The sequence below is a fragment of the Ranitomeya imitator genome, chromosome 3 (assembly GCF_032444005.1).
Source record: "Ranitomeya imitator isolate aRanImi1 chromosome 3, aRanImi1.pri, whole genome shotgun sequence".
NCBI classification, from domain to species: domain Eukaryota; kingdom Metazoa; phylum Chordata; class Amphibia; order Anura; family Dendrobatidae; genus Ranitomeya; species Ranitomeya imitator.
In genome coordinates this window covers 595723603-595750014 of record NC_091284.1, presented here as the reverse complement: position 1 = coordinate 595750014, position 26412 = coordinate 595723603, and positions in this window count along the sequence as shown.

Here is a 26412-nt window from a genome sequence, read left to right as displayed (position 1 = left end):
TAGACAGCATTTAAAGTCCACTAGTAGCAACCAATTCACAAAATGTTCCTAACCAGCATGAATGATTATAAAACTGTTACCATTAGAGTACGAGTATGTAAAAACTTAAAATTTGAGTATGTTTATCTGCTCTTGAAAGTCTGCTAGCTTGAAGAAATAATTAACATAATCCACAGTCCTGCCGTTAATTTTAATTGTGTTGACAGATTATGCTCTACCCTTTCACAATGTCATTGGCAGGCGCGGACTGGCCCAGGTGGCAGGAATGCATATGCCCCCCGGGCCGGTGCCTAAGCAGCTGCACAGGGCCGCTGGAGGACTAGCAGTAGCAGTGATTGCAAGACATAGCGCCACCTGTAGTGCGCGGTGGCGTCATCCCGCCAGCAGCCGACATGTAGGCTGCAGGGGTATGTGAGGAGCAGGCTCCTGTGCGGCGCTGCCACTCTGAGGGAGAGAGCCAGCAGCAATCAAGATGAAAGGTCAGACTCAGCATACCGGCCTGTGTGTGCATGGAGCTCCAGCTTCTCCTGCTCTTATCTGTTATCCCGGCAGAGAAGGAGAGACGGGGGAGGTGCCGGACAGTGCAGAGCTGTGAGCAGGAGAAACTGAAGAGCTGCACATGGACATCAGCCGCCCCTGCACCACAGAGGAGAGTGTGTGATGTGTGTATGAGCCTGGTATCTGGTGTGTTGTGTATGTGATGGCTGCATGCATGTGTGTGATGGCTACATGCATGTGTGTGATGGTTGCATGTGTGTGATGGCTGCATGCATGTGTGTGATGGCTGCATGTGTGTGATGGCTGCATGCATGTGTGTGATGGTTGCATGCATGTGTGTGATGGCTGCATGCATGTGTGTGTGTGATGGCTGCATGCATGTGTGTGTGTGATGGCTGCATGCATGTGTGTGATGGCTGCATGCATGTGTGTGATGGCTGCATGCATGTGTGTGATGGCTGCATGCATGTGTGTGATGGCTGCATGCATGTGTGTGATGGCTGCATGTGTGTGATGGCTGCATGTGTGTGATGGCTGCATGTGTGTGATGGCTGCATGCATGTGTGTGTGATGGTTGCATGCATGCATGTGTGTGTGATGGCTGCATGCATGTGTGTGATGGCTGCATGCATGTGTGTGATGGCTGCATGTGTGTGATGGCTGCATGTGTGTGATGGCTGCATGCATGTGTGTGTGATGGTTGCATGCATGCATGTGTGTGTGATGGCTGCATGCATGTGTGTGATGGCTGCATGCATGTGTGTGATGGTTGCATGTGTGTGATGGCTGCATGCATGTGTGTGATGGCTGCATGTGTGTGATGGCTGCATGCATGTGTGTGATGGTTGCATGCATGTGTGTGATGGCTGCATGCATGTGTGTGTGTGATGGCTGCATGCATGTGTGTGTGTGATGGCTGCATGCATGTGTGTGATGGCTGCATGCATGTGTGTGATGGCTGCATGCATGTGTGTGATGGCTGCATGTGTGTGATGGCTGCATGTGTGTGATGGCTGCATGTGTGTGATGGCTGCATGCATGTGTGTGTGATGGTTGCATGCATGCATGTGTGTGTGATGGCTGCATGCATGTGTGTGATGGCTGCATGCATGTGTGTGATGGCTGCATGTGTGTGATGGCTGCATGTGTGTGATGGCTGCATGCATGTGTGTGTGATGGTTGCATGCATGCATGTGTGTGTGATGGCTGCATGCATGTGTGTGATGGCTGCATGCATGTGTGTGATGGTTGCATGTGTGTGATGGCTGCATGCATGTGTGTGTGTGATGGCTGCATGCATGTGTGTGATGGCTGCATGCATGTGTGTGTGATGGCTGCATGCATGTGTGTGTGATGGCTGCATGCATGTGTGTGATGGCTGCATGCATGTGTGATGGCTGCATGTGTGTGATGGCTGCATGTGTGTGTGATGGCTGCATGCATGTGTGTGTGATGGTTGCATGCATGCATGTGTGTGTGATGGCTGCATGCATGTGTGTGATGGCTGCATGCATGTGTGTGATGGCTGCATGCATGTATGTGATGGCTGCGTGAACAGGGGCGGATTATAAGAGGGTCAATATAGGCGGTAGCCCAGGGCCAAGTGGTGTGGGGGGGGGGGCCTGGGCTACCGCACAGATTGCCCGCCACCGTCAGGGCATTACTGCCTGTGCCCTGACTGGCGTATCATATATGGGCCCGGTTGGCAGAGAGAGGGGGCCCGCATCGGGCCCCGTCTCATCTGCTCACCGGGCCCCTACCGGCGCTGTGGCGGTTTCCTATTGACGTGCGGGCGCGTGCCCGCACGTCAATAGTTAACAACAACAGCCGCCAGCCAATTGGAGGCTGGCAGCTGAAGTCGGCCGCAGGCGCACGCGCAGCGCACACGTCGCTGGCGTCTGACGTCATTGTCAGTCGCCGGCGAATGCGCGCTGCTGGAGGGAGCTCGCCGCCTGGAGCGCTGTTAAGGTGAGAACTCAGTTTGTTGATTGCTGGACACACTGGGGCAATGCTGGACACACTGGAGCAGATTGCTGGACACACTGGGGGTAATATGCTGGACACACTGGGGCAGATTGCTAGACATACTGGGGCAGATTGCTGGACACACTGGGGGCAATGCTGGACACTGGGGCAGATTGCTGGACACTGGGGCAGATTGCTGGACACTGGGGCAATATGATGGACATACTGGGGCAGATTGCTGGACACACTGGGGGTAATATGCTGGACACACTGGAGCAGATTGCTGGACACACTGGGGCAGATTGCTGGACACACTGGGGCAATATGCTGGACACACTGGAGCAGATTGCTGGACACACTGGGGGTAATATGCTGGACACACTGGGGCAGATTGCTGGACACACGGGGCAATGCTGGACACTGGGGCAGATTGCTGGACACTGGGGCAGATTGCTGGACACTGGGGCAATATGATGGACATACTGGGGCAGATTGCTGGACACACTGGGGGTAATATGCTGGACACACTGGGGCAGATTGCTGGACACACTGGGGCAGATTGCTGGACACTGGGGCAGATTGCTGGACACTGGGGCAATATGATGGACATACTGGGGCAGATTGCTGGACACACTGGGGGTAATATGCTGGACACGCTGGGGCAGATTGCTGGACACACTGGGGGTAATATGCTGGACACACTGGGGCAGATTGCTGGACACACTGGGGCAGATTGCTGGACACACTGGGGCAATATGCTGGACATACTGGGGCAGATTGCTGGACACACTGGGGGTAATATGCTGGACACACTGGGGCTGATTGCTGGACACACTGGGGGTAATATGCTGGACACACTGGGGCAGATTGCTGGACACACTGGGGCAATATGCTGGACATACTGGGGCAATATGCTGGACACACTGGGGCAATATGCTGGACACACTGGGGCTGATTGCTGGACACACTGGGGCAATATGCTGGACATACTGGGGCAATATGCTGGACACACTGGGGCTGATTGCTGGACACACTGGGGGTAATATGCTGGACACACTGGGGCAGATTGCTGGACACACTGGGGCAGATTGCTGGACATACTGGGGCAATATGCTGGACATACTGGGGCAGATTGCTGGACATACTGGGGCAGATTGCTGGACACACTGGGGGTAATATGCTGGACACACTGGGGCAGATTGCTGGACACACTGGGGGTAATATGCTGGACACACTGGGGAAGATTGCTGGACACACTGGGGCAGATTGCTGGACACACTGGGGCAATATGCTGGACATACTGGGGCAGATTGCTGGACACACTGGGGGTAATATGCTGGACACACTGGGGCAGATTACTGGACACAGTGGGGGCAATGCTGGACACGGGGGCAATGCTGGACACACTGGGGGTAATATGCTGGACACACTGCGGGGAATGCTGGACACTGGGGCAGATTGCTGGACACTGGGGCAATATGATGGACATACTGGGGCAGATTGCTGGACACTGGGGCAATATGATGGACATACTGGGGCAGATTGCTGGACACACTGGGGGTAATATGCTGGACACACTGGAGCAGATAGCTGGACACACTGGGGCAGATTGCTGGACACACTGGGGCAATATGCTGGACACACTGGAGCAGATTGCTGGACACACTGGGGGTAATATGCTGGACACACTGGGGCAGATTGCTGGACACACTGGGGGCAATGCTGGACACTGGGGCAGATTGCTGGACACTGGGGCAGATTGCTGGACACTGGGGCAGATTGCTGGACACTGGGGCAATATGATGGACATACTGGGGCAGATTGCTGGACACACTGGGGGTAATATGCTGGACACACTGGGGCAGATTGCTGGACACACTGGGGGTAATATGCTGGACACACTGGGGGTAATATGCTGGACACACTGGGGGTAATATGCTGGACACACTGGGGGTAATATGCTGGACACACTGGGGGTAATATGCTGGACACACTGGGGGTAATATGCTGGACACACTGGGGGTAATATGCTGGACACACTGGGGCAGATTGCTGGACACACTGGGGCATATTGCTGGACACTGGGGCAATATGCTGGACACACTGGGGTTAATATGCTGGACACACTGGGGGTAATATGCTGGACACACTGGGGGTAATATGCTGGACACACTGGGGGTAATATGCTGGACACACTGGGGTAATATGCTGGACACACTGGGGCAGATTGCTGGACACACTGGGGGCAGGACTGGAGGCATGGGCAGAATGTAGATACGGGGCATGATTGGAGACACGGGGCAGAATGAAAGACATGGGGCAGGATTGGATTATGGGGCAGGATGGGGAGATCATATGGAGTAGAATGGATACTCATGAGGGCAGGATGCGAGAACATATGGCTGGAGCCAGGAATTAGATATACGGGGCCAGGATGGGGATTATTACCATAGGGGCTAATTAAGGGATATTATTACTGCAGTGATGTATTTATTTTATTTTTTTTAGTATACTGTTTTAAATGGGGGGGGGGGGGGGGCAGGCCTGTTACTGTGCAGAGTGACACTATGTCGCCTTTTTTTCTTCATGTGGTGTTGTGTAGAAGTTGTGAAAAATTAAGTAATGTGTTCTGCAAGCGGAGCTCGAGATAACTGTTATTTCTTGCAGGAACGAGTCCTGGCTGGAAGAAATGATGGCAGTCTGTGCTGGATGAAAGATGAAGGAGTTCACCTAGAGACATCACTGGTGAGTCAGTGTTACCTATACACTGACACTATACACTGTATACTATATACAGAGGTCCTGTGTACAATGTCACCAGTGATCACTGTATAACCTACACATTATATACAGAGCTCCTGTGTATAATACCACCAGTGATCACTGTATTACCTATACATTATATACAGAGGTCCTGTGTACAATGTCACCAATGATCTCTGTATTACCTCTACACAGACACTGCATACTAAGTACAGATCTCCTGTGAATACTGGCACTTATGGTGATAGTATTATGTTTTTTTGTTTTTTTTATTACTGATCAGTATTGTACTATTCAGTCACTATGTGGTGGAAATATGTGGTCTGGAAATGGTGTTGTGGTATTTGTCCCTTGTGTGTGCTATTTGGTCACCAAGTGGTGGTAATATGTGGTGTTGGCATGGTGCGGTGGTATTTGTTCCTTGTATGTGATATTATTCGATCACTGTGGTTGCAATTTGTGTTCTGGTCATGGTGCAGTGGTATTTGTTCCTTGTATGTGATATTGGTCAAAATATTCCTAAATTGTATTGCATATTTTAACAAAAATTTAATAGGTTACAGTAGAGTAGGGCCCGGCCATTTTCCTGGAATAATCTGGTTCAGGTATATCGTGACCCCCGTCACATGACCCCCGTCACATGACCGAGGGGGCCCACAGTGTCTGAACAGCCCGGGGCCCTGGCTACCCTTAATCCACCCCTGGCTGCCTGTGTGTGTGATGGCTGCCTGTGTATGTGATGGCTGCGTGTGTGTGATGCATTTGTGTCAGAGCTGCGTGTGTGTGAGCTGCATGCGTGTGTGTGAGCTGCGTGCGTGTATGTCATTATATAGTGGGGCTGTGTGTGTGTGTGTCATTTTACAGTGGTGCCGTGCGTGTCATACATTATGGCTGTGCGTATGTGTCATTATACAGTGGGGCTGTGTGTGTATGTGTCATTGGTGCATTCACTCTGTGTCATTCTATGTGACTGCAGACTTGTGCATCTCACATTGCTCGCAGAGCTGTGGTTATTTGGCATGTGTCTGGCTGCAAGTTTGTGATTGGCATACATGCGGTCACATGCCGACAAGACTTGCATGGCGAATGCAACTGTATTGAACAAGGCCCAAAACCGTCTAGTCGAAATGTGGCTGGGAATATATATATTGCATGATTGTGGTCACAAGACCACCTGTTGCCGGCACCAGAGAATCCTCATAACGCACAGTGCGCACGATATGAGGATTCACACATAGTGACTGTAGACATGTAGCATTATATCCGACAACCCCTTTAAGGATGAGCCGCTCCTCATGGGCCACTGCTGTGTGCTTGCCCCCCAGGCCAAAATTTGCCAGTCAGCCCCTGGTCATTGGAATACATTAGATCAGGCAATGCCCTTTACAGAAAAGGAGAGTGTGAACAAAGCAATAGTGCTGCAATGTGTGCAGTATCTTACATACTCGCAATACTGAATTAATAAAAAAAAATCCATTGTGGAAGACCACTTTGAAGAGACTACTGTATAACAGTGTTCGTGAAAGTGTATGAAAAAAAGAGTTTGAGCAAATTTGAAGCATCATTTTAAAATCTCCCTTTTGCATCAATCAGTATTCCACGAAAATACAAGAAATATATTGAAATATATCTTTAAAATATTTCTGAAAAATTGCATCATCCACATTTCTAAGAGTGCATTTTTGCCTGACAAGGTTCTACTAAAATGTTTAGAAACCTCTTCAGCTATTAAAGTACTAATTTAGAGTAATATAGTAATCATTAGCTAGGAATGATGGGGAAAAAAGTGATGCACCTTCATTTTCAATCTCTATGTCTGTTAGAATGCTTCTTATTATAATGGAGGGGCATAGTAGTTGTAGACTTGTAATTGAATAAGGCACATAACACAACAATAATCTCACATTAAGAAGAGCCCACTCATCCAGCAAGGAACAAGAGAGACAATTACTGATTTTTTCAGGGTTGTCACGATGGTGGTTAATAATCTCACTATTTCAAGCATTACCATAGTTTTCTTTTATTGAAACGTTTTCTATTTGCCTAATAGTCTAATAATATATTTTGATATTTAAACTACACATATAGCATAAGTGCAAAACAGGAGAAAAATATGGAGTATATCTGTTTAAAAATATTTAAATTTTATTAATATTTAATCAAATAAAAATAGCCAATAAATATAAAAAGTAGATACAAAAAAGGTCACGCAGACACAAAAAGAGAGTGAATTGGTTAGCTCCAACAGGGCAAGGTTTGCTGTATCAGTGAATATGCGTAAAAAAATATAAGTTGATATAGAAGTGAATGTATGCAGCACAAAGTCAATAGGACCGTCAAAAGGGTGAGTCCCAGTCTGGCCATAGTGACTAATGAAATGTATTGACTATCCACAGTGCTGCATTTCAAAATGTCATGCTCAATCTAAAGAAGATGACATCATCTTACCCTGCAGGAGAAGAAAGTGTGGTGCACAAAACCGGGTGGTCAAACTCAAACACACGTTTCGGGTGGATTTTTCCTTGCTTTCTCAAGGGGTGAATGTAAGTGAGTGGTGTACCTACAGGACCTTAACCCCTTTACCCCCAAGGGTGGTTTGCACGTTAATGACCAATTTTTACAATTCTGACCACTGTCCCTTATTGAGGTTATAACTCTGGAACGCTTCAACAGATCCCAGTGATTCTGACACTGTTTTCTCGTGACATATTGTACTTCATGACAGTGGTAAAATTTCTTTGATATTACCTGTGTTTATTTGTGAAAAAAACGGAAATTTGGCAAAAATTTAGAAAAGTTCGCAATTTTCCAACTTTGAATTTTTATGCAATTAAATTGCAGAGATATATCACACAAAGTACTTTTTTTTGTTATGGAGTTATAAGGGTTAAAATTTGACCAGCAATTTCTCATTTTTACAACACCATTTTTTTTAGGGACCACATCTCATTTGAAGTCATTTTGAGGGGTCCATATGATAGAACATACCCAAGTGTGACACCATTCTAAAAACTGCACCCCTCAAGGTGCTCAAAACCTGATTCAAGAAGTTTATTAACCCTTTAGGTGTTTCACAGGAATTTTTGGAATGTTTAAATAAAAATGAACATTTAACTTTTTTCACAAAAAATTTACTTCAGCTCCAATTTGTTTTATTTTACCAAGGGTAACAGGAGAAAATGGACCCCAAAAGTTGATGTACAATTTGTCCTGAGTATGCCAATACCCCATATGTGGGGGTAAACCACTGTTTGGGCGCATGACAGAGCTTGGAGCGAAGGAGCGCCACTTGACTTTTCAATGCAAAATTGACAGGAATTGAGATGGGACGCCATGTTGCGTTTGGAGAGCCACTGATGTGCCTAAACATTGAAACCCCCCACAAGTGACACCATTTTGGAAAGTAGACCCCCTAAGGAACTTATCTAGATGTGTGGCGAGCACTTTGACCCACCAAGTGCTTCACAGAAGTTTATAATGCAGAACCGTAAAAATAAAAAATCATATTTTTTCACAAAAATTATCTTTTCGTCCCCAATTTTTTATTTTCCCTATGGTAAGAGAAGAAATTGGACCCCAAAAGTTGTTGTACAATTTGTCCTGAGTATGCTATATGTGGGGGTAAACCACTGTTTGGGCGCATGGGAGAGCTCGGAAGGGAAGGTGCGCCGTTTGACTTTTCAATGCAAAATTGACAGGAATTGAGATGGGACGCCATGTTGCATTTGGAGAGCCACTGATGTGCCTAAACATTGAAACCCCCCACAAGTGACACCATTTTGGAAAGTAGACCCCCTAAGGAACTTATCTAGATATGTGGTGAGCATGTTGACCCACCAAGGGCTTCACAGAAGTTTATAATGCAGAGCGGTAAAAATAAAACAAAAATTTTTTCCACACAAAACTTATATTTTAGCCCCCAGTTTTGTATTTTCCAGAGGTAACAGGAGAAATTGGACCCCAAAAGTTGTTGTCCAATTTGTTCTGAGTATGCTGATTCCCCATATGTGGGGGACCACTGTTTGGGCGCATGGGAGGGCCCGGAAGGGAAGGAGCGCCATTTGGAATGCAGACTTAGATGGAATGGTCTACAGGCGTCACATTGCATTTACAGAGCCCCTAATGTACCTAAATAGTAGAAACCCCCACAAGTGACACCATTTTGGAAAGTAGACCCCCTAAGGAACTTATCTAGATGTGCTGTGAGAATTTTGAAAACCCAAGTGTTTCACTACAGTTTATAACGCAGAGCCGTGAAAATAAAAAATCTTTTTTTCCCACAAAATTATATTTTAGCCCCCACTTTTGTATTTTTCCAAGGGTAACAGGGGAAATTGGACACCAAAAGCTGTTGTCCAATTTGTCCTGAGTACGCTGATACCCCATATGTTGGGGTAAACCTCTGTTTGGGCACACAGGAGAGCTCGGAAGGGAAGGAGCACTGTTTTACTTTTTTAATGCAGAATTGGCTGGAATTGAGATCGGACGCCATGTTGCATTTGGAGAGCCCCTGATGTGCCTAAACAGTGGAAACCCCCCAATTATAACTGAAACCCTAATCTAAACACACCCCTAAACCTAATCCCAACGGTAACCCTAACCACACCTCTAACCCTAATCCCAACCCTTTTCCCAACCGTAAATGTAATCCAAACCCTAACCCTAACTTTAGCCCCATCCCTAACTGTAGCCTGAACTCTAGCCCTAACCCTAGCCCTAGCCCTAACCCTAACCCTAACCTTAACCCTAACCCTAACCCTAGCCCTAACCCTAGCCCTAGCCCTAACCTTAACCCTAGCCCTAACCCTAGCCCTAGCCCTCGCCCTAGCCCTAACCTTAGCCCTAACCCTAACCCTAGCCCTCACCCTAGCCCTAACCCTAACCCTTACCCTAATGGGAAAATGTAAATAAATACATTTTTTAAATTTTTACATTTTTCGCTAACTAAGGGGGTGATGAAGGGGGGTTTGATTTACTTCTATTGCGGGTTATTTAGCGGATTTTTATGATTGGCAACCGTCACACACTAAAATTTGCTTTTTACTGCAAAAAATGTTTTTCGCGTTACCACATTTTGAGAGCTATAATTTCTTTATATTTGAGTCCACAGAGTCACATGAGGTCTTGTTTTTTGCGGGACGAGTTGACGTTTTTAATGGTAACATTTTCGGGCACGTGACTTTTTTTGATCGCTTTTTATTCCGATTTTTGTGAGGCAGAATGATCAAAAACCAGCTATTCATGAATTTCTTTTGTGGGAGGCATTTATACCGTTCCACGTTTGGTAAAATTAATAAAGCAGTTTTATTCTTTGGGTCAGTACGATTACAGCGATATCGCATTTATATCATTTTTTTATGTTTTGGCGCTTTAATACGATAAAACTATTTTATAGAAAAAAAAATTATTTTGGCATCGCTTTATTCTCAGGACTATAACTTTTTTATTTTTTTGCTGATGAAGCTGTATGGCGGCTTGTTTTGGTGGGACAAGATGATGTTTTCAGCGGTATCATGGTTATATATATCTGTCTTTTTGATCGCGTGTTATTCCACTTTTTATTCGGCAGTATGATAATAAAGCGTTGTTTTTTGCCTCATTTTTTTTTCTTACGGTGTTTACTGAAGGGGTTAACTAGTGGGACAGTTTCATAGGCTGGGTCGTTACGGATGTGGCGATACTAAATATGTGTACTTTTATTGTTTGCTTTTTTATTTAGATAAAGAAATGTATTTATGGGAATAATATTTTTTTTTCTTTATTTAGGGATTTTTTTTTTTTTTTTTACGCATGTGGAATTTTTTTTAAAACTTTTTTACTTTGTCCCAGGGGGGACATCACAGATCGCTGATCTGACAGTTTGCACAGCACTCTGTCAGATCATCGATCTGACTTACAGCACTGCAGGCATTCCAAGTGCCTGCTCTGAGCAGGCACTTGTTAAACCACCTCCCTCCCTGCAGGACCCGGATGCCGCGGCCACTTTGGATCCGGGCCTGCTGCAGGGAGGAGAGGTAAGAGACCCTCGCAGCAACGCGATCACATCGCGTTGCTGCGGGGGTCTCAGGGAAGCCCACAGGGAACCCCCTCCCTGCGCGTTGCTTCCCTATACCACCGGCACACCGCGATCTTGTTTGATCGTGGTGTGCCGGGGGTTAATGTGCCGGGGGCGGTCCGTGACCACTCCTGGCACATAGTGCCGGATGTCAGCTGTGATAGGCACGGGGGGAGCGCGGCCGATCGCGTATGACGTACTATCCTGTCGGTGGTCATACGGGCCCATCCCACCTCGACGTGATAGTACATCATATTTCAGAAAGGGGTTAAGTAGCCAAAGAAATGGATCACATGGGCACCCATATGACCATCAATCCTCCTGCGGCGCTGCTCATGATGCACTTGCACACCACACCACCTGCATCACACTAGAGGCCTCCCTGGACATCAAGTCAATACCACACACATGCAGGAGGGTGAACAATTCAGAGGCTCCCGCGCATGCGCAGTATTGACTTCAGTCTAAGGGATGGTTCACATTAGGCAGGTCCTTGGACCGAGAATCGCCTTATCGTGGCTGCTGGGTACACATGAATTGTCCAATATATGCACTAAATATTCTTAATTGTCTTGGATCAGAGCATGATCTTGCCACCCCTATCCTTCACAGTAGGTATGTTGGTTTTTGGATGCAACTCAGCATTCTCTCTCCTTCATACACAATGAGTTTTGCTTCTACCAAACAGTTATACTTTGGTTTCATCAGACGATATGACAATCTTCCAATACTCTTCTGGATAATCCAAATGCTCTCTCACAGACTTCTGACGGACATGGGCATGTACTAGCTTAAGCAGGGGGACAGGTCTGGCACTGAATATGAATGAAAAAATGAATAAAGGATGTGAATCCACCTATGAAAGAAAATAACAAAAGAGAGGAGCGAGCACAGGTTCATACATATGAAGTCAGAATGTGTCCAATGAGATATGTTGGTCCCTAGCAACAGCTTAGAGACAGGAATATAAATAAAAATATAATAGTATTTCAATATTTTTAGATTGGAGAGGTATACACTTGGTCATAAGAGGATGGTCCAGAGATCTGAAAAATGGAAAGACCGTGTGGAATACATGGTGGTGGCTTTCTGACTGGAAGCTTTATCCGCTATCCAACCAACAACCATTTCACACTGCTCTAGCCTCAATAATGGTGTGCTGTGGTCCCCTAGAAACTGGGACAGGAATGTTGAGCGCGAACATGTGGGTCTCTGTTGTGGCCCACTTTCAGCTTTGCCACAGCCTCATCCTTTGCATGCACCATCAGCATCGTGTTCACTTCCCTGTCCCTTGCCCCTTGCCTTGCCCATTTTAAATGGATAACTGAAAAATTTCAAAAGCTCAATACAAATTGATTTATTTTGAGAAAAATTATATGTGTTCAGTAGCATGAAAAGCAAGTACTTGGAGACGACAGATACAACAAGCGTCTGACGAAGATACCAGACATTTAATTTTTTTTTTTATATTTTTTAAAGAAAAAATAAAGTTGACCAAGGCTAGCAGATCAAAAAATACAACGTATGCCTGCAAAGCGAAGATTTGGAGACCACAGATACACCAGACGTCTGACAGAGATAACAGACTGTTTTAATTTTCTTTAAGGTTTTTTGTAATTTTGTAAAACAATAAATATTGACCAAGGTTAGCAGACAGAAAAATGCAATGTATGCCTGCGAACTGAATATTTTGACACCACAGATACAGTATGCCAGGCATGTGACGGAGATAACAGACTGTATAACTTTATTTTAAAAAGCTTTTTTGAAAACAATAAAATACTGAGTAGACCAAGGCTAGCACCAGAACAATACAACGTATGTATGCGAACCGAAGATTTTGACACCACAGATACACCAGGCATGTGACGGAAGTACCAGACTGTATTTTTTATTTTTTTTTAGTTTTGAAAACAATAAATACTGAGTAGACCAAGGCTAGCAGACAGAACAATGCAACATATGCCTGCAAAGCAGGGATTTTAGCACCACTGATACAACAGGCGTCAGCCAGAGATAACAGACTGGTCAAAATGTGGCCTTTTTTTGGGGGCACACCACAATTGTGTCAAAAGGTTGGCTATTACACCCCCCAAAATTAGAGTATTAAAATTGTAAGATATTTAATGCAATGATATGCGATGTTTGTGGCGTACAACTCGCAGTGATAAATATAACAACTGTAGCTAAATATTTTTGGGCGAGCTACAGATTTTTGAGTAAGCAAAATGGTGTCCAAAAATATTTTAATACATAACAAAATACTAGATAGTGCCAAAAAAGGCCAGTTTTTTTGGTGCACTCACATCTGATGCCTGGGCCCCCCAAAATTAGTTAGAATATTATATTTTCACACTCTTGCAATGACCTGGCTGCAGTCTGCAGCATGACCACGCAAATAAATGTAGAAAAAAAGGGGCTATGGATTGATTTGTGATAAAATGAGCAGGTACAACATAAAAAAAATGCCACTGATAACTTGCAGCTAGGTATATATAAAGACACAAAAAGAGCACAGCGAGGTGAAAAATACTCTGTTGTAAAGAAGTCACAGTAAATGAGCAAGTGCTAGTCAAAAAATGAAAAAATACACGGTATTTAGTTAATATGTTTTTTTGCAAAAAAAATGTATATTAAGCTGCTCCACCAATCGCCAAGGTATACCCATAATAGAGCAGTCCTATCTAATGTATATAATCCCTATCTGATGTATTTAAAAACCTGAATATCTGTATAGTACCTGAATAAGCAGGGTTCAGAGAGAAAAAATCCATGTGGACATGCAGGATGGAACAGCTTTAGTGCAAATTGCCCAAAGAGGAGTGGTGGACTCCCCAGTCTTGTAGAAACAAGAGAACAATTATAGAACCAAAAAACACATGGGCTACTTGCACAGTGAACAAGTCTGAAGAAACCTGTTCACACCATCAAGAAACTTGAAGACACAAAAAGAGCACAGCGAGGTCAAAAATACTCTGTTGTAAAGAAGTCACAGTAATGAGCAAGTGCTAGTCAAAAATGAAAAAAATACAGGGTACTTAGTTAATACGTTGTTAGGAGTCGAGTTTCCTTTGCTGCACAGGGGGAATCTCGATCCGTGTCTGCTGCGGTCTCCCATTCTGCATCGGCCGCAGTGGGGTCTGCTCAGCGGAGACGTCGCTCCCAGCGTCTCGCTGAGGCTGATTCTGTGCATAGGGTTACTACTGCCTTTTCTGGCTCTCCTATTGTACCCTGCACTGATCTGCGGCGAGCAGGCTTCTCTGGGACTAAGTCCTTATTTACACACACTGAGCATGCCCAGGGCAAGATCTCTCAGTGGAGGTCTAGGGTCACATGCTCAGGTACTGCAGCGACTCCCATTGGTCCTTCTCATGGAAGGTCCTGCAGGTACTAGGACTAGTTCTGCTTTGCACACTGAGCATGCCCAGGGCAGGATCTCTCAGTGGAGGTCTGGGGTCACGTGCTCAGGTGCTGCAGCAATTCCATTGGTCCTTCTTTCACAGGTCTATATGTGCTGCAGCTATTTAAGGCTCGCATGGCCGCACGGCCATGCGCTAGTATCGTCTTATGTTATATGCTTTGCGCCAATGTGGTCATGCGTTTGAATGTGTTCAGGGACCCGGCTGAAATAAGCCCCTAGAATGCTGGCACCTCCGGCGAGGAGATTGTGTTTAAGTGTGTTCAGGGACCCGGCTGAAATAAGACCCTAGAATGCTGGCATCTCCGGCGAGGAGTTTTGTATGCATGCATGACCACTCACTGCTCACATCTGGGTAGTTGGCCTGTGCCTCTGTGAAAGTCTAACATTGCACAGAGCGTTCCTCTCACGGTTACTCTGTGAAGCTAACAGAGTTGGTATATACCGCCATATAGAGCCGCCATTATTTAGCAGCAGGTACTTTCCTGCACGGTGGATCCTGGGTTGCGAACGCACCAATTCCATTCAATAAATAATATATTTGGTGCGTTCCGCCAACCCTAACAGGATACTAGCGCCAGGATCTGGCTAAGTAATGGCGGATCAACAGTGATTGCAGGGGTACATCCAGCTGCTGGAGGGCCGGTTGGCGTCTCTTGAGCGTGCAACCTCGGCGGTGGATGTTACCGCAATAGCTGTTCAGGCTGCTAGCGTGGCTGCAGCAGCTTTACCCACTGCCACCTCTGTTCCGACACTATCTCACCTTCCTTTGCCTGAGAGATACTCTGGGGACAGTAAGTCCTGTAGGGGTTTAGTGAGCCAATGTGGTATACACCTCGAGCTCCTGGCTGCACGTTTCCCTACTGAGCGGGCAAAGGTGGGATTCATAATCTCTCTCTTGTCGGACAGAGCGTTGGAGTGGGCTACGCCGCTGTGGGAGCGCAACGATCATGTGGTGCGGAGTGTTCCTCTGTTTCTGGACACTCTGAAACAGGTCTTTTTAGGACCTCAGGTCACCCATGATACAGCGCTCCAACTGCTGGCTTTGACTCAGGGTTCAACCATGGTCAGCCATTTTGCTGTTCACTTCCGGACATTAGCGTCTGAGTTGGAATGGCCAGATAAAACCCTCATTCCCGTATTTTGGAGGGGGCTGGCTGACCATGTGAAGGACGCTTTGGCCACTAGGTGGATTCCCGCCACACTGGAGGAGCTCATATCCGTATCCACTCGCATAGACCTTCGTTTTCACGAGCGAAGGTTGGAGCGAGTCCAGTGTAGGCAGAGGTTTCGGCTGGCTCCCACCTTCGCCAAACCTTTGGAATCTCCAGTCCAGGCGTCCGAGTCACATGAGGCCTTAGAGGTGACACGAGCGGGATCCAAGTCTCAGTCTGCCCGTGCACATAAGGTTCGTCATGTTTGCCAGCAGTCAGGACATCTTGCCTCCAAGGGTCCTCAGCGGTCGAGGAAACGTCAACGTCTAATGGCAGTTGGAGGAGGTACAATAGACACGGTGACGTTTGCCTCAAAGTTGTCCTTCAGGGGGACAATTACCATAGGCTCATCCACTCTTATGGTCGAGCTATGCGTGGATTCTGGGGCAGAGGGTAACTTTATGTCTTCCGCTTTTGCCCAGCGTCACGCAATACCCTTGGTGATGCTCGCCAAGCCAGTAACCGTTCGAGTAGTAAATGGGTCAACACTACCCTCACAGATTACCCACCAAACCATTCCTTTCACGCTTTCTGTGTCTCCATCACATCAGGAGATAATCTCCCTATTAGTCATTCCTGAGGGAATTGATGAGGTCCTGTTGGGGATACCATGGCTTCGCTACCATTCTCCTCATATTGAGTGGTCCTCAGGGAGAATTTTGGGATGGAGTAAATCCTGCGAGGGTAGATGTCTGAGGGACTGCGTTCAGGTTGCTACTACACAGGTACCCGCAGATCTTTCTTCTCTCCCCAAGCAGTATTGGCCCTATGCAGACGTGTTCTCCAAAAGGGCTGCGGAGACCCTTTCTCCTCACCGCCCCTATGACTGTCCTATTGACCTCTTGCCTGGTGCTGAGCCTCCCCGGAGTCGAGTCTATCCATTATCTCTCCCGGAGATGGAGGCAATGTCTCAGTACATCCAAGAGAATCTGGCAAGAGGATTCATTAGGAAGTCAGTGTCACCGGCAGGGGCTGGTTTCTTCTTCGTACAGAAGAAGACTGGAGACTTACGTCCATGCATAGACTACAGGGGTCTTAACGCCATCACCGTTAAGAACAAGTACCCATTACCCCTGATATCTGAGCTTTTTGATAGGCTACGGGGAGCAAGGGTATTTACAAAGTTAGATCTGCGGGGTGCTTACAACCTGATTCGCATCCGTGAGGGGGATGAATGGAAGACGGCTTTTAACACCAAGGATGGGCACTATGAATATCTGGTAATGCCCTTCGGGCTCTGTAATGCCCCAGCCGTTTTCCAAGACTTTGTGAATAACATCTTCCGAGATATGCTCACCACCTCGGTCGTAGTCTATCTGGATGATATCCTCATCTACTCTCCAGATATTGACTCCCATCGGAGAGATGTTCTCAAAGTCTTCGACCTCTTACGGGCAAACTCCCTCTACGCCAAGTTGGAGAAGTGTGTGTTTGAGCAGGAGTCCTTGCCTTTCCTTGGTTATATCATCTCTGCTCAGGGTTTGGCTATGGATCCTGCCAAGCTACAGGCTGTAATGGACTGGCAGGAACCCCATTCTCTTAAAGCGGTGCAGCGTTTTATGGGGTTCATTAATTATTATCGCCAGTTCATTCCACACTTCTCAACTTTGGTAGCTCCCTTGGTTGCTGTCACCAAGAAGGGAGCAAATCCCAAGTTGTGGTCAGAGGAGGTCTCCAAAGCCTTTCTCTCGATTAAGTCACACTTCGCTAGCGCTCCCATCCTACATCGCCCAGATGTAGATAAACCATTTATCTTGGAGGTGGATGCCTCATCCATTGGTGCTGGAGCAGTCCTTTTCCAAAAGGATGCTCAAGGTCGGAAGCATCCTTGCTTCTTCTTCTCCTCCAAGACCTTCACACCAGCGGAGAGGAATTATTCCATCGGGGACAGGGAGTTGCTAGCCATGAAGTTGGCTTTTTCAGAGTGGAGACACCTCTTGGAGGGAGCTCGCTTTCCCTTCCAAGTCTTCACTGACCACAAGAAATTGGTGTACATACAGACGGCCCAGCGGCTGAATTCTCGCCAGGCTAGATGGTCCCTGTTCTTCTCCCGGTTCCATTTTACACTCCATTTTCTCTCCGGGGAGAAGAACGTTCGTGCCGACGCTCTCTCCCGCTCCGTAATGTCGTCTAAGGAGGAGGAGGAGGAGCCTCGACTTATTGTCCCTTCTGAGAGCCTGAGAACTGTAGCTCCGGTTTCGCTAGAGTCTGTGCCCCCGGGCAAGACTTTCGTGCCAGCAAATTTGCGACCGGAGGTTCTCTCTTGGGCTCATTCCTCCAGAGTGGGTGGGCATTTTGGGACCAAGAGGACATCTGAGCTTCTGGCGAGAACATACTGGTGGCCGCATATGGCCTGAGATGTCAGGGACTATATTCAGGCATGCGTTTCTTGCGCCCAGAATCGGTCTCCATGGCAACGGCCTGCTGGGTTGCTTTACCCTCTACCGGTGGCAGACAGGCCCTGGGAGATGGTCGGGATGGACTTTGTGGTGGGCTTACCCAAGTCACGTGGCTGCTCCGTTATTTGGGTTGTCACCGACCATTTCTCTAAAATGGTGCATTTGGTGCCGTTTCCACGGTTACCTTCTGCACGGGCCTTGGCGGTGTTGTTCATTAAGCACATTTTCCGTTTACATGGTATGCCTGATAAAATTGTCAGCGATCAGGGTCCCCAGTTCGCGTCTCGGTTTTGGAGAGAGCTCTGCCGTTTACTCAGCATAGAGTTGAACCTCTCCCCTGCATACCATCCCGAGACGAATGGGTTGGTGGAGAGAACCAACCAGACTCTGGTGACATATTTGCGACATTTCGTCTCTGCTAGGCAGGATGACTGGGCATCTTTGCTACCTTGGGCGAAATTTGCCTTGAACAACGCCGTAGCCGATTCCACTGGTCAGACTCCTTTTCACCTTAATTACGGCCAGCATCCGCGTGTCCCTGTGCCCATGCCCGTGTCATCCACCGATTCTAGGGTGGCAGACTGGGCGGTGGAGGCACGTGACATCTGGGACCGCACACAGGATGCCATCCGGGCCTCCAAGGAGAGAATGAGGGTTTCGGCTGATACACACCGGCGTCCCGCTCCGATCTTTGCTCCTGGCGACTTAGTGTGGCTCTCCGCCCGTAACATCAGGCTGCGAGTTGAGTCCACTAAGTTTGCTCCTCGCTACATTGGCCCGTTTAAGGTTCTGGAACAGGTCAACCCTGTGGTCTACCGTTTGGCTATTCCTCCACGCCTTGGTATCACCAATACTTTTCACGTTTCCCTCTTAAAGCCCGTTCATTTGTCCCGGTTTTCTGAGTCATCTGCTGGGACATCGGGTTCATCCATGGATGAGTTTGAGGTGAATGCTATTGTGGGGTGCAAGGTGGTACGTGGCAAGAAATTTTATCTGGTGGACTGGAAGGGTCACGGCCCAGAGGATAGAACCTGGGAGTCTGTGGAGCACATTCGGGCTCCGCTGCTTACTGCAGCTTTTGAGCGTAGTGAGGCTCAAGGAGGGGGGGGCCCTAGGAGGGGGGGTAATGTTAGGAGTCGAGTTTCCTCTGCTGCACAGGGGGAATCTCGATCCGTGTCTGCTGCGGTCTCCCATTCTGCATCGGCCGCAGTGGGGTCTGCTCAGCGGAGACGTCGCTCCCAGCATCTCGCTGAGGCTGATTCTGTGCATAGGGTTACTACTGCCTTTTCTGGCTCTCCTATTGTACCCTGCACTGATCTGCGGCGAGCAGGCTTCTCTGGGACTAAGTCCTTATTTACACACACTGAGCATGCCCAGGGCAAGATCTCTCAGTGGAGGTCTAGGGTCACATGCTCAGGTACTGCAGCGACTCCCATTGGTCTTTCTCATGGAAGGTCCTGCAGGTACTAGGACTAGTTCTGCTTTGCACACTGAGCATGCCCAGGGCAGGATCTCTCAGTGGAGGTCTGGGGTCACGTGCTCAGGTGCTGCAGCAATTCCATTGGTCCTTCTTTCACAGGTCCTATATGTGCTGCAGCTATTTAAGGCTCGCATGGCCGCATGGCCATGCGCTAGTATCGTCTTATGTTATATGCTTTGCGCCAATCTGGTCATGCGTTTGAATGTGTTAAGGGACCCGGCTGAAATAAGCCCCTAGAATGCTGGCATCTCCGGCGAGGAGTTTTGTATGCATGCATGACCACTCACTGCTCACATCTGGGTAGTTGGCCTGTGCCTCTGTGAAAGTCTAACAGGGCACAGAGCTTTCCTCTCGCGGTTACTCTGTGAAGCTAACAGAGTTGGTATATACGGCCATATAGAGCCACCATTATTTAGCAGCAGGTACTTTCCTGCATGGTGGATCCCGGGTTGCGAACGCACCAATTCCATTCAATAAATAATATATTTGGTGCGTTCCGCCAACCCTAATATACGTTTTTTTGCAAAAAAATGTATATTAAGCTGCTCCACCAATCGCCAAGGTATACCCATAATAGAGCAGTCCTATCTAATGTATATAATCCTTATCTGATGTATTTAAAAACCTGATCATCTGTATAGTACCTGTATAAGCAGGGTTCAGAGAGAAAATATCCATGTGGACATGCAGGATGGAACAGCTTTAGTCCACCACTTCTCTTTGGGCCATTTGCACTAAAGCTGTTCCATCATGCATGTCCACATGGTTCTAGGTTTATTTAAAATACGCAGCAGCAGACAGTAATGGAGCCTTTTGATGTATGCAAGGAGATGGAGATATGTGCACATAGACTCACTTGCCCAACTAGCACAATTAAAATCTAGGCCCAATGTTAATGAGTGGGTCTCCTAGACTTGTAATGCCCATACACGAAGTGCATGGGCTGACAAACATTTCCCATGGGGGATACATTTCTTTAAAAAATACAATGGGCATCATAGACACCCTTGACAAAAATTGGACTGCCTGTAGCAGCACAGAACACATTAATCATGGTGATCTAGTGGCAGAGAATGAGGAGACATTGATGAAGGCCTCATTACAAACTAGGCCCATTGTTAAGGAGTGTGCCTCCTAGACTTGTAAAGCCCATACAAGCAGTGTATGGGCTGACAAACATTTGCCCATGGGGGGGGGTAAATGTTTTAAAAATTATGCTATAGGCATCATACACACTTGACAAAAATTTGAATGCCTGTAGCAGCACAGAACATGTACACTCTGTTGATCTAGTGGTGGAGAATAAGAAGACATAAAGATATGTCATACTGAAATCAAACAAATAAATAAAGGATGTGAATCCACCTAAGAAAGTAAACAACGAAAGGGAGGGGCAAACACAGGTTCATAGATATGAAGTCAGAATATGTCCAACAAGATATGTTTGTCCCTAGCAACAGCTCAGAGACAGGGATATAAATAAAAAATTAATATAACAGTGTTTCAATATTTTTTTATTGTAGAGGTATACACTAGGTCATAAGAGGATGGTCCAGAGAGAGTAAAACTGGAAAATATAAGAATAAATGGGAAGAATATACGTACATCTCATTTTGATGACAGTTTTTCCTGGGGTAGTAACATATGTTTTGGTTTCTAATTAGTAACAGGCATCATAAAAACACCCTTGCACAAAAATTGAGTGACTTTTTCATCACAGAATCTGTTCACCCTGGTGTTGTACTGGTTGTGGATGATGAGGATGAGGATAAGGAGGAGAATAACACCAAACAGACCAAATCAGGAAGTGTCTACCCATGTGTGGTTGGGAAGAGATGCATGAGAATACACCTGCACAAAAAAGACAATGTATTTAAGGTTTTGTTTTGCTGTTTTCATTCATTATGTGGTGTACAGAAGTCTTGGCCAATCCAGCCCTTGTTCATTTTTATAAGAGTCAGCCTGTCAGCATTGTCAGTTGAAAGGCGGATGCGATTATCTGTTATAATTGCACAAGTGGCATTAAAAATCCGCTCAGACAGAATGCTAGCAGAAGGGCAGGTCAGGACCTCCAAGGCATAGAAAGCCAGTTCATGCCACGTGTCCAGCTTGGATACCCAATAAGTAAAAGGCACAGACGAATTACAGAGGATGTTTGTACGATCTGCAAGGTACTACCTCAGCATCTTCCCAAACATTGCACTTCTTGTGCCAGCACCCCTGTGCTGGCACGATGGGAGGGTCTGAGAAAACTGTCCCAGAACTTTGCCATCGTTCCCATGCCTGATCTGGATTGTACTTCTGTCTCTCTCGCTTGGACTCCTTGGTTGTATAACAAACTCTGACGTCTGCTGCCAGCGTTCTCACATGGGAATTTTTTCAGTAATTTCACAACAAGGGCCCTCTGTTACAGCAACATTTTTCTACACCTGTCTGCGTCTGGAAGAAAAGGTTGAAAGTTCTCATTGTAGCATGGGTCTAGAAGTGTCACCAACCAGTAATAAGTGTCACCCAAAATTTTTGTAATGTGAGGGTCAAGGTAAACGCAGTGCAACATAAAGTCAGCCATGCGTGCCAGACTGCTAACAGGCAAGACTTCCATGTCCTCACCAACAGGACGACTGACCATGCTGTCCTCCTCCTCCCTGTCCTCAGGCCATCCCCACTGAAGAGATAGTATGACAGCCCTGTGCTTGTAGTACTGTCTATAGCGCATGAAAGTAGCTCCTGTTCTTCCTCCTCCTCCTCATTGTGTAACAATCCACCTTGCGACTAACATGAGTTTGGCCTGAGTGTAATCACCCTGTCTGGTTCCTTGCTCCATGTCTTTGTGCTCTGCCTGCAATGCACCGTCTTTATTTGTGAGCATAGAGGTTTTTAGAATGCTGAGACGCGGGATGGTGACACTTATTATGGCATCATTGCCACTAACCATTTGGTGCAGTCATCAAAGTTCTGTTGGATGGTACATATGTCTGACATCCATGTTCACTCCAGAGGTCTTATGTAACATACATAGTAACATAGTTAGTAAGGCCGAAAAAAGACATTTGTCCATCCAGTTCAGCCTATATTCCATCATAATAAATCCCCAGATCTACGTCCTTCTACAGAACCTAATAATTATAGTGCTTTGTAAAAAGCACTATATTGTTATTCCACCGTAGTCAACTTATTCTTCTTATTATTATTCAGTCCGCAATTAATGCGGCCCGAACCGCTGCACGCACAAACTCCAGTGAGGTGTCATTTCGAAGCCAGCGTTCCTGGCAGGTGTGCTAAGTATTTTTCGTGTTGATCGGATTTGTAGTTTTGGCGCAATTTGCGTTTGAAAATGTTGTCTCAATGCATTTCAATAGGGAAATCTTGCCATAAGCTTATAATGGCAGTTATTTTGAAATTGCCTCAGAAATCAGCCCAACTGCCACCTGGCTGATCAGCTCATTGATATGCGAAGTCAGACCCAGTTACTATGCCAACGCCTACGAACTCTACATGACCCCACCAGGACACAGTTTTGCCAGATAATATCAGCTCTTAAAGTGACCCGCACACCAAATCTGACCCTGAGGTGCCCAGTGCACCCCCGATCCGGTCTGTGAAAAGTAAGTGCACCTCCGGTCCCGTGTGTGAAAAGTAAGTGCACCCCCGTTCCTGGTGTGAAAAGTAAGTGCACCCCGGTCCCATGTGTGTGAAAAGTAAGTGCACCCCGATTCCGTTTGTGAAAAGTAAGTGCACCCCCAGTCCCGTGGGTGAAAATTAAGTGCACCCCAGTCCCGTGTGTGAAAAGTAAGTGCACCCCCGGTCCTGAGTGTGAAAAGTAAGCGCACCCCAGGTCCCGTAAGTGAAAAGTAAGTGCACCCTCGGTCCCGTGGGTGAAAAGTAAGTGCACCCCGGTCCCATGTGTGAAAAGTAAGTGCATCCCTGGTCCCGGGTGTGAAAAGTAAGTGCATCCCTGGTCCCGGGTGTGAAAAGTAAGTGCACCCCCGGTCCCGTGGGTGAAAAGTAAGTGCACCCCCGGTCCCGTGAGTGAAAAGTAAGTGCACCCCCGGTCCCGTGTGTGAAAAGTAAGTGCACCCCCGTTCCTGAGTGTGAAAAGTAAGTGCACCCAGGTCCTGAGTGTGAAAAGTAAGTGCACCCCGGTCCCGTGTGTGAAAAGTAAGTGCATCCCTGGTCCCGGGTGTGAAAAGTAAGTGCACCCCCGGTCCCGTGGTTGAAAAGTAAGTGCACCCCCGCTCCCGTGTGTGAAAAATAAGTGCACCCTCGGTCCCGTGGGTGAAAAGTAAGTGCACCCCGGTCCCGTGTGTGAAAAGTAAGTGCATCCCTGGTCCCGGGTGTGAAAAGTAAGTGCACCCCCGGTCCCGTGGGTGAAAAGTAAGTGCACCCCCGGTCCCGTGTGTGAAAAATAAGTGCACCCCAGTCCCATGGGTGAAAAGTAAGTGCACCCCCTGTCCCGTGTGTGAAAAGTAAGTGCATCCCCGGTCCCGTGTGTGAAAAGTAAGTGCATCCCTGGTCCCGTGTGTGAAAAGTAAGTGCACCCCGGGTCCTATGGGTGAAAAGTAAGTGCACCCCCGATCCCGTGGGTGAAAAGTAAGTGCACCCCTGGTCCCGTGGGTGAAAAGTAAGTGCACCCCTGGTCCCGTGGGTGAAAAGTAAGTGCACCCAGGTCCCGTGTGTGAAAAAGTAAGTGCTCCCCCGCCCCCCAAATCAGACCCTGAGTGACCCCGCCCCCGTATCGGACCCCGAGTGACCCGGACCCCCGAATCGGACCCCGAGTGACCCCGCCCACCGAATCTGACCCAGAGTAACCCCGCCCACCAAATCTGACCCAGAGTGGCCCCGCCCACCAAATCTGACCCAAAGTGGCCCCGCCCACCAAATCTGACCCAGAGTGACCCCGCCCACCAAATCTGACCCAGAGTGACCCCGCCCACCAAATGTGACCCAGAGTGACCCCGCCCACCAAATCTGACCCAGTGACCCCGCCCACCAAATCTGACCCAGAGTGACCCCGCCCACCAAATCGGACCCAGTGACCCCGCCCACCAAATCGGACCCAGAGTGACCCCGCCCACCAAATCTGACCCAGAGTGGCCCCGCCCACCAAATCTGACCCAGAGTGGCCCCGCCCACCAAATCTGACCCAGAGTGGCCCCGCCCACCAAATCTGACCCAGAGTGGCCCCGCCCACCAAATCTGACCCAGAGTGGCCCCGCCCACCAAATCTGACCCAGAGTGGCCCCGCCCACCAAATCTGACCCAGAGTGGCCCCGCCCACCAAATCTGACCCAGAGTGGCCCCGCCCACCAAATCTGACCCAGAGTGGCCCCGCCCACCAAATCTGACCCAGAGTGGCCCCGCCCACCAAATCTGACCCAGAGTGGCCCCGCCCACCAAATCTGACCCAGAGTGACCCCGCCCACCAAATCTGACCCAGAGTGACCCCGCCCACCAAATCTGACCTAGACTGGCCCCGCCCACCAAATCTGACCCAGAGTGGCCCCGCCCACCAAATCGGACCCAGAGTGACCCCGCCCACCAAATCGGACCCAGAGTGACCCCGCCCACCAAATCGGACCCAGAGTGACCCCGCCACCAAATCGGACCCCGAGTGACCCCGCCCACCAAATCGGACCCCGAGTGAATCCGCCCACCAAATCGGACCCTGAGGGGCCCCGACCTCCAAATCGGACCCTGAGGGGCCCCGACCACCAAATCGGACCCTGAGGGGCCCCGACCACCAAATCGGACCCTGAGGGGCCCCGACCACCAAATCGGACCCTGAGGGGCCCCGACCACCAAATCGGACCCTGAGGGGCCCCGACCACCAAATCGGACCCTGAGGGGCCCCGACCACCAAATCGGACCCTGAGGGGCCCCGACCACCAAATCAGACCCTGAGGGGCCCCGACCACCAAATCGGACCCTGAGGGGCCCCGACCTCCAAATCGGACCCTGAGGGGCCCCGACCACCAAATCGGACCCTGAGGGGCCCCGACCTCCAAATCGGACCCTGAGGGGCCCCGACCACCAAATCGGACCCTGAGGGGCCCCGACCACCAAATCGGACCCTGAGGGGCCTCGACCTCCAAATCGGAGGCCGAGGGGCCCCGACCACCAAATCGGAGGCCGAGGGGCCCCGACCACCAAATCGGAGGCCGAGGGGCCCCGACCACCAAATCGGACCCTGAGGGGCCCCGACCACCAAATCGGACCCTGAGGGGCCCTGACCACCAAATCGGACCCTGAGGGGCCCCGCCCACCAAATCGGATCCAGAGTGACCCCGCCCACCAAATCGGACCCAGAGTGACCCCGCCCACCAAATCAGACCCAGAGTGACCCCGCCCACCAAATCGACCCAGAGTGACCCCGCCCACCAAATCTGACCCAGAGTGGCCCCGCCCACCAAATCGGACCCAGAGTGGCCCCGCCCACCAAATCAGCACCTGAGGGGCACCCAAGTGTGAAAGTCTTGCAGGGGCAGCCCGGGCACCATTCCAAAGCACTATCTGTAGTTCCTTCAGGAAATACCCATCTAGTTGTATGATACAATATTGTTCTGCTCCAGGAAGACATCCAGGCCTCTCTTGAACCCCTCGACTGAGTTCGCCATCACCAC